The sequence below is a fragment of the Symphalangus syndactylus genome, chromosome 7 (genome assembly GCF_028878055.3).
Source record: "Symphalangus syndactylus isolate Jambi chromosome 7, NHGRI_mSymSyn1-v2.1_pri, whole genome shotgun sequence".
Taxonomy (NCBI): domain Eukaryota; kingdom Metazoa; phylum Chordata; class Mammalia; order Primates; family Hylobatidae; genus Symphalangus; species Symphalangus syndactylus.
The window spans coordinates 101,912,178-101,922,115 of NC_072429.2; the positions used below are offsets into that span (position 1 = coordinate 101,912,178).

The following is a 9,938-nucleotide window of genomic DNA, read 5'->3' on the forward strand; positions in this document are numbered from 1 at the left end:
AGACAGGCTCTCATTCTATTGCCCAGTGGAGTGCAGTGACATGATCTCGGCTCACTGTAGCTTCAAATTCCTGGGCCCAAGTGATCCTCCCACCTCAGCCTCCCAAGTAGCTGAGACCTGAGACTACTGGTGTGCACCACCACTCCCAACTAATTTTTGTATTTTTTGTAGAGACGGGGTCTTACTATGTTGCCCAGGCTGGTCTCAAACTCCTGGCCTTGAGTGATGTTCCCACCTTGGCCTCTCAAAGCACTGGGAGTTTATAGGTATAAGCCACTGTACCTGGTCTTCTTCTTCTCTAGATAGCCACCTATCCCATGCAAAATTCCCCACCATCTTGGCAGTCTGTGTTCCCCTAGGACCGCAGTTTCTGGTTTTTACTCTGAGTACAGCATTCCAATTTCTCACAGAATTCCAATTTCTCACAGTAAATAGGGCAAGGTGGTGCTTGGAATCACAGAGGCTAGAGTTCTAATTGTTGCTTTACCTCTTACTAGGCTGAGACCTTGGGAAAATTACTTGAACTTTCTCAGTCCTAGTTTTCTTATCTGTTGTGTTAGGGTAACAAGAGTCCTTACCTCATAAGATTGATGTGGACATTAAATGAAATAATATACCATAAAATTTATTGAAATTTATATGTGCCATGCACTAATCTAAGAGCTTTGTGTATATTAACTAGTTGAATCCTCCACAAATTCCTTAAAATCAGAGCTATTATTTTAGAGAAGAAGGAACTAAATCACATAGAAGTTAGGCTGCTTGCTCAAGATCACTGTGTGTTCCTAGTATGTAGAGTGATGGTTTTCATTAATATAATCTCTGGTGGGGAAATTAGGAACCATCTGGTCTTGTCATTGGAGCTCAGCTATCAAGTTGCTACTTAAAAGGTAGTTTCATTAAAAAGCAGAGGACTATATCAAAGTATATTTCTCAAAATGTTAAAAACTTAATTATCATACAAATAAATAGTGAGCAGGTATCACTATCTTTTTAACTCATTGATGAGGGTCACGGCTGGATGATAAAGTCAGCTCAAAAGAGAATATGAGGATGTGATTATTAGAAGGGTGACATGAAGAATCCTTGTGGTGATGGAGCTGTTCTGTATCTTGGTTGCAGTGGTGGATAAGTAAAAGTGCACATGTAATAAAATCATATAGGATTAAGTACAAATATACAAATGAGTACCAATTAAAACTGGGGAAATCTAAATAGGACGGGTGGATTGTACCAATGTCAGTACCCTGGATAGGATCTTGTACTACAATTCTGTAAGATGTTACCATTGGCAGAAATTAGAAAAGAGCATGGAGATCACTCTGTACAGTTTCTTACAACAATCTATAGATGATTTTGAAATAAAAAGTTTAATTTAGGCTGGGCGCAGTGACTCACGCCTGTAATCCCAGCACTTTGGGAGGCTGAGGTGGGCGGATCACAAGGTCAGAAGTTCAAGACCAGCCTGGCCAACATGGTGAAACCCTGTCTCTACTAAAAATACAAAACTTAGCTGGGCATGGTGGCTTGTGCCTGTAATCCCAGCTACTCGGGAGGCTGAGGCAGGAGAATTGCTTGAACCGGAACCCGGGAGGCAGAGGTTGCAGTGAGCCGAGATTGCACCACTGCACTCCAGCCTGGGATACAGAGTGAGACTCTGTCTCAAAAAAAAAAAAAAAAATTAATTTAAAAACAAAATAAATAAATGGCTCAGAACAAAAGGGAATATGAGAAACTTTTAAAAATTGTTGGTGGAAAGAAGGAAAGCTGAGATAAAATTGCTAAATTAAATACAAAACTAGTTACATCCTAAAGGACAAAACAAAACAAAAACAAAAAAATCCCACAAAACCCAAACCCATAGTCTTTGGGGTTCTCTTCTCAATCACACAGAAAAGAAACTCATCACGCATGATCAGTTCTCAGAATTGTAAACTGTTTGGCACTAATCAAATGTGCAAACCAAGTTGCATGCTCTAGGCCGGGATCTCTCAATGCCTCCAGCACTATGGAAATTTTGGGCCCAAATAATTCTTTGTTGGGAGTGCTGTCATGGGCACTGTAGGATGTTTAGTAGCATGTGTGGCCTCTACAGCTGAAACATCTCCACATGTCCACTGGGGGTAAAGTCATGCTGGGTAGGAACCCCAGAACACCTTTAGGTGAGCTTGTTGGAAAGTGCTCCTAGCATTAAGGTTAATCATCTTTTCCGCATTATCCCAAACTCTGGATAATTGTTCTTCACAAATAAAACTACCATTTGCAGGGTCACTGTGCTGAATAGAAGCGCAATGTGCTCTAGGTGGAGTCACAGACTTTTAGCAGAGCAGGGTCCTTAGAGATTTCTAGGCCTGCTTCACCCTCCTCGTTTGCCAGCTGAGGAATACCAGTGGAGATGGCTCAGCTAAAGGTACATAGCTAGTTCATGTGGGTGTGTCCAATTCAATCCTGTCTTCTTCCAAATGGATGTGAAGCAGTCACTATGAAGTCTTTAAAACTTTGTGGGTGCCAATTACGTGCCAGACCCTGCGCTGGGCTCACAGCCAGGTGATGGCTAACACAAGGTCCTGCTCTTGAGGCACTGATGATCTTCCTGGGGAGATGAGGATGTAGGCAAATAATTACTGTGGGAACGATATTCAGTAGTGCAGGCTGAGGATGAAGGCTGCGATGGCCTTAGAGTCTCAGGAATAAGCCCGAGGGGAGTCTGACGAGGACCAGAATTCCCAGCTCCATGATCAAAGAGAGGTGGTTGTCTCATTGCAGAGGGAAGTTGTTGTTCCTGGCTCAGAGGGATTGTGAGGCCCAAAAGCGAATCTGCCCACAGTGCAGGCCTGGGCCAGGTTCTGGGATTACTGGGAGGCCCAGAAGACAATGATAAGCAGGGGAAGTGCAGAAATGGGGAGCTGTGAAGAGCAAGTGGAAGAAAGGAGCAGATTTATAGCCAACAGATCAGGCCAAAGATAGGACAGGGTGGGCGAGTGGGAGGAATGCAATTCTGAGATGGAGAAATTAAGGCAACTAGAGTTCCAGGAAGAAGAGAACAACTGGGTAAAATCACAGCACTGTTTAGAGCACAGTGGTGCCCGTGGTTTACTGTTAGTGGTCAGTATGGTTTCCAGAAATCTAACTGCATGAATGGCACCCAGGATCTGAATCTGGGACTTCCTGGCTGGCTGCACCCTGCAAGGCTCATGTGCTTGGCCTCAGAGAGGAGAGGGACTGGAACTGGGACTCAGAACAAAAATTTGGCAGAGCAAGAATTCAGGTCTGGCTGGCACAGGAGCTGCTTCCAAGATATTTTATATCCAAAGCACCAACCTCACATGTTGTGGCAGTTACAGGAAGGAGGCTTCCAACTTTAGCATCCTTCAAGCCCTTGCCTCATTCCTCGTGACTCACCAGGGAGAGAGAAACTGGAAAACAGGGACCAGAAGGATGTAGGGAGAGGATTAGACAAAATAAGGGCCAGAGCAAGGTGCAAAGTGGGGATGCTGCCCGACAGTTCTTTGGGATTCAGCGGGCAAGCCTTCCTTGGGGAAACCCTTTCAGGCAAGGAGGAGAACAAGTTGAGATATAAAGCAATGATTGTGTGAAAATAGATAGGATTGAAAATGAACCAAGACAAAATTGTATCTGCCCAACTTCTTGAATCCAGGTGACTCTGGATGACAAAACATCTATGTAATAGCGTTTCTGTTATTCTTTCCATTCTGGATAATTGGATTAGAAAACTCTAGTAAACCTCAGTTATAGCATCCCTGAAAACACAGCTCAAAAGGGGAAAAGTTGAAGAGAGCTGGCTTTCCTTTCTCTGGGATATAAGATATAGAGTTTAGGTTTGGTGATGAGGTTTTGAGGCCTTTCAGAATATTAAAAGGAAGAGAGAGAATTCTCAGGAAAGGGTGGAGGTGCTGTAGGAACTGACTATCCCACAAGGGTTCCTTCCTGCCACTCCCCAGAGGTGAGTGGTTGTGCTCTGGAGGTGGAAGAGGAGGGAATTAGCAATTTTGGAGTGTTCATCTTTGCAAAAGCTCCCTGGGTGCGTCAGGCTGTGAGCAGGGTGTTGTAGGAATATCTTTTTTTTGTTTGTTTTTGAGACAGAGTCTCGCTCTGTCACCCAGGCTGGAGTGCAGTGGCGCAATCTCAGCTCACTGCAAGCTCCGCCTCCCGGGTTCATACCATTCTCCTGCCTCAGCCTCCTGAGTAGCGGAGACTACAGTCTCCCACCACCACGCCTGGCTAATTTTTTGTATTTTTAGTAGAGATGGGGGTTTCACCATGTTAGCCAGGATGGTCTCGATCTCCTGACCTCGTGATCTGCCCACCTTGGCCTCCCAAAGTGCTGGGATTACGGGCGTGAGCCACGGCGCCCGGCCAGGAATATCTTTAGGTAACCCCATGCCGCTAACAAAATTCCCTATGTGCTGTAGCTAAATAGTTTCTGTCTTAGTGTACATTGATTTCCTTGGGACCTAGGACCACAGCTACAGGGGATTTGGACCTAATAGCCATAGCAAAATAAAAGAGAATTTGGTTAATAGTAGGTAATATTAAAACTAATATTCATTAGCAGTTTCTATGGGCCAAACATGCTGCATACTGGTGGTGGTACCCACTTAGGTAGCAGGTGAAAAGTTGGCTTCTTTTAACCTGGGATTTTGCAACCAAAGTTAAGAACTCCAAGTCTATATTATAGAACATACCTTATGCTGTTCACTGAACATAAAAAATGTATTCATATATGTAGCCGTACTTTATATACTGGATAGATTGTGCAGTGTCGTTCTGGGGCTGACTCCGGATCCCTCTCCATGAGGATTTTGGGTGAAGCACCTAGCTGGGCATGAGACATGAAATTTCCTTTCTGCTTCATCCAGAGCCTTTTCTTCCTTTATCTTCCTCATTCTGCATCCTTTTCTGTTTCATATCGCACCCTGGTTTGCCACAGAATTAATTAGCTTCCAAGGAACCCTCATTTCTTCATCTGCGGGTGTGCAACATCTCAACTCTACATTTTCTGAGGCTACAGCCAGCTCCCTTCCCAGTATCCTACTGTTTAGATCTGCACAAGGCTAGGGCTTTGGGCTTTTGAACATTTACTCCCCTTTGATGTGAACTCTGCAAAGTGCTTGATTCAGCTGCTCTTTTGCCCAGATAGCTTTTATTGCTTTCTGGTTCATTCTGTAGGGTTGAGAAGAGGGACAGAAAGACTTAACATGTGGTTATATATGGAACACCTGAGGTTTTTTTTTTTAATTTTAATTTTTTTTTATTATTAAACTTTAGGTTTTAGGGTACATGTGCACAATGTGCAGGTTTGTTACATATGTATCCATGTGCCATGTTGTTTTGCTGCACCCATTAACTCGTCATTTAGCATTAGGTATATCTCCTAATGCTGTCCCTCCCCCCTCCCCCCACCCCACAACAGTCCCTGGAGTGTGATGTTCCCCTTCCTGTGTCCATGAGTTCTCATTAGAACACCTGAGCTTTTAAGAGAACAAATTTTCCAGCTGACAATCAATATCTCTAGTGAGACTTAAATGTGGATTTAACATGAAGTAAGTGACAAGACTCACACTGTCTTCATGACTTCTGGAATCCAGAGGTAGGAGCAGGTAGGAAGAGGTTTCCATCCTCACAGTGTTTGACTGTGAAGTCCTGATAGTAGAGACCCTGTGTTATTGATTATTATTGTGTTGTCCACTTGGTCCATACGTCTCCATCAAGAAGGTGCTAACTGACCAGGAATTCCTGAGGTCTGCATGAATCCCAAGATACTTATCCATGAGAGAGCTTTCATGGGTAAGCTTTTTCAGCTGCAAGTGACAGAATGACCTACCAGGCTGCTAAGTAGCAAGAAATTTGTTATCTCCATAGCAAGAAACTCAGAGGCAGGGAGGCTCCAGGGCGAGCTAACTCCATAGTACAGGGAGGCCAGGCTTCCAGGACTTCTTCCCCATGAGGACAGGTCTTCATTCACTCTCAGGCAACACCATTCAGAGGCAGGAAAGGAAGTTTCCTCCATTATCTTTTTCTCAGAAGCCCCACAGAAGATGACCTTGACATATCATGGGACAGAATTAAATCACATTCTCACCATAGAACACATCACTGGGAAATGAGAGGATTTAACCATTATTATCTCAAACCAGTCATGTTTTGTTTCCTGGGGATGGGAGAAGTGCTGCTGGGGAGCTGGGAGAGCCAGGATTGCCATTTCAGCCTTTGTCATAGGAGATGAGGTCTGCCAAGGAGAGTGAGAATGGCTGTTGGGTGGACACCAGCAAGATGGCCAAGAGTCCTTTGTCAGAATCCCAAAGGTGATAGGAAGTGGAGAAAAACGTGTAATGTCTTATTTCCCTTTTGAGTCCTAACCACTTCCACTGTTCTTATTTTCCTGGTTTTGCCCATTAGCCCATTAGCCTCTTGTCTTTGCACTTGCCTGGAGAGACAACAGTTTAGGGGCTCTGCTGGTTCAAGAAGGACTGTGCAGGTAGCATGGCCACACACCATGTACAGGTAAAAGAGGGTATGGGGGGACCAGATCTGGGGAGGTGGGTATGGGACAACCCTGCAAAACCAGGTAATCTATAGCTTGGGAGAGCCTCTCAGGCCCAGGTGTCATGAAGCACATTTTCCGGCAGTGGATGGACACTCAGGCTTCAGTATGACTGCCATGGAATTGCTAGCAGTGGTCAGTTCTTTTCCAACAAAGTTGCAGTGAGTAGCTATCCAGCCCCACCACCTCTGCTCCACATCTGCTCATGAACCTAGGCATATAATTACTGAAGCTGGTTGCAGGCATAGAAGTTATGGTTGTGTCACTGGAATACCTAAGTTTACAGAGCACCATCAGGTATTAACTGAATTCCTGGGCATGGTCCCTGAAAACAGAATGGGAAACTCCCATAATGTCAAGTGTGTTTGTTTCCATTGCTACTGCAACAAACTACAACAACTTTAGTGGCTTGAACAATATAAATGTATTATCTCCCAGCTCCATAGGTTAGAAGCCTGATATGTTGTCATAGAGCTGCATGCCCTACTGGAGGCTCCTTGGGAGAATCCATTTCCTTTCCTTTTCCAGCTTCTAGAGGCAGCCTGCATGACTTTGTTCATGGCCGCTTCCTTCATTTTCAAAACTAGCAACATTGCATCTCTCTGTGCCTTTAAAAACAGTCATATCTCCTTTGAGTCTCTCTTCTCTGGTTCCCTCTTTTACCTTTAAGGACTTTGGTGATTACATTGGGCCCACCAGGATATTTCACGACAATGTATTTTAAGACCAGCTGATTATCAACCTTAATTCTACTTACAACCTGAATTCTCTTTTGCTGTGGAACCTCATATATTCACAGGTTCTGGCGCTTAGGAGTGGACATCTTTGGGACTGAGGGTTATTCTGCCTTCATACCATGTCACCAGAGTTGTGCTAATACACAGAGAGCTGCAGGGGATGAGATCTGCCATTCATTGAGCACCTACTGTGTGGCAGACAGTGTTAGGTACTTTATAAATGATTTCACTGCATCCTCCAACATTCAATCCCTAATTTACAAGTGAGACAATGCTGGCTCTGAGAGGCTTAGTGACTTGCCCAAAGTCACATAGCTGGTGATGACAGAACTCAGTCCATCTGTCCTCCAGTCCATGCTGCCTTGTGTTACCCTTTGCTCTCTCCCAGATAGTTCCAGAGGCTTCAGCATGTGCATGAGCACATGTGAGTGTATATGGGAGGGAGGACAAAAACATAGTAAAAAGTCATCTTCTGAACTTGAAGCTAAAGAGGTTCAACTTAAAATAGATGAGCGTGGCAACCAGATATGGTGACTCACCCAGGGCAGAACTGGTGACTGTTCAGCTGCTAACAACCAGGATGCAGGCTCAAGAGAACCATGTGGACTAAACCACAGAGAACCATCATTTATTCTGTTGATTTATGACTTACCTGAGTCTGATCAGTGTGGGAACTGGGTAATAAGAATGTCTCAGTGTTTATCCAGCCGTCTGTAAAGGAGAGATCTACGTCCTTGGGCGCGGTGGCATGATGGGCAGTGGAGCAGTGTTCTTGTCTCCGGCTTCACCACTCCCTAATCTCCGAAGAATAGCCTCAACACCTAATTCTCTGTGCACTGATTCTGTACATACCAGGCAGCTTTCTGCTTGATTTGATATCTTTATAGCTGATTGCCTCTATTGCAAAAGCGTAATTTGAAGCCTCAGCCAGGCCCTGGTTGCTGCAAGATGATTACTTGACTCAATCTGGATGGTCTCTGCTCATTCCGAACTCTCCCGACTCCCATCATGGCCCCACCCTCTCCAGGGAGCACCACGCTTTCTACTCATTGCAAAGAAATGGGCCCATAAAATTCTTCAAATTGTCTCCTCCTACTTTTCTATTTTTTCCTCTGTGTTTTCATCTTCTTTTGGATTGTTCTTCATTTCTTATGTTTTTCCCTATAATAGTTTGGAGTCTTTGCATTCTCTTTCTATTCTAATGGTTATCCTAAAGTTTATACACACATAATTTATCAAAGTATAAAGATATCAACATCATTCCCTATTCCTATGTCAATTTAATTTCTTGCTATAACAAAGACATCAGTGCTTCAGAGTAACATATGGGGCTCTGCCCCAGGCCTCAAAATTAAATGACTCCCCAGAGACTGAGACCAATGACACCTCACTGAGCGATCTGGGGAGACTGGAGGGATTGGGATTGTAAACTGGATTCTCTATGATACTATGTTTCTTTCCTCCCCAAAATGGCACCATTTTTCATTTGAGAAAGGATTATCATCTAGCACTGGGGATGAACATAACCAAATCATTAATGAAATAGTCACAAGTGTACAAAGGACTTTGAACTTGAAATACAAGTCACTGTGGCCATGGGCCTTATAGGGACCTTTGGTTACTTGTTCATCTCCTTAACTGCTTAGTACATTGCCTGGGGAGCACAAGCCCAGTCTTCATCTCTTGTTCGTATGAAACCTTATTTGTCTTCTCTGCTTGTTCTGGCATCTTGGGTTAGTTCTCATTGTAGCCCACATTGCCCATTTCCACACCTGAGCAAATGTGAGTGTTGAGTAGATCTGGAGAACGGGATGCCCAGCCTCTTCAGGGCTAGGGACCCAGCCTCATTCATCCGTGAGTCTCCCTCAGGGCCCATCTGGTAACAGCATCCAAGGAACACTCATCACCTTACTGGATGTCCAGGAGTTGCTTCTCTTTATGAGGGGCTCCCCAGCATGTAGTAAGGCACCTGCTAAGTGTCAGGTCTGCTCTAGCCACTTTTTTTATGCTACCTTCACAATCATCCTGCGAGGAGGCAACTATGGTCTCTGCTTTATTAGATAAGGAAATTGAGACTTGCAGAAGGAACTTGCCTAAGATCACATAACAAGTAGGTGGTGGTGAAGGGTCTGAACCCCAGCGCTGTTTGATGGCAAAGCCAATTCTCATGACACTATAGCCCCTCAGCATTAGACATAAAAGGGCCAATAAAAATGCAGTGAATAAATGGATCTGGTTACTTTTGAAAATTCCAAAGGGCCCTGCTTCTTCCACCAAGCTCCATGTCTGCCCCAATAGAGATGATTTTTTGTCTGTCTCAAGGCCTCTTCATTCAAACTAATCTTCCTGCTACCCCAGGGACTCTTGATTAAATTTGCCCAGGAAACCCCTTCCTGCTTTCTCTCAGTATGAGCCTCCCAATCCACACACTGCAACGTCCATGCCCCAGAAATAGAGAATGCATTGAGTTTAAACAGTGCTTTCTGGAGTTTCTTATCCTTGGCTATAAGTAAATGAACTTGTGACTGAGCAGATGATAATGGATAATCTTGAGCCGAGCTATTTGATATGGTTCAAGGTTATGCAATTTTCCAAGTTTAATCCAAATGTCCTCAAGTCCCACTGGTCTTTGGATA

The 9,938-nt window shown here is 44.2% G+C and overlaps 1 protein-coding gene across 4 annotated transcripts in view; it reads left to right on the forward strand.

Annotated features, from left to right (window-relative positions):
• The window catches only part of BAALC (BAALC binder of MAP3K1 and KLF4), an 84,727-nt gene that overhangs the window by 31,299 nt on the left and 43,490 nt on the right, over positions 1-9,938 (forward strand). Inside the window, exon 2 of one of the 4 annotated variants that reach the window (XR_008659051.2) lies at positions 6,421-6,525. The exons of the other annotated variants lie outside the window; for them this stretch is intronic. The gene's annotated coding sequence lies outside the window, so the exon portion shown is untranslated. The remainder of the gene's footprint in view (positions 1-6,420; positions 6,526-9,938) is intronic. 4 annotated transcript variants of the gene reach the window in all.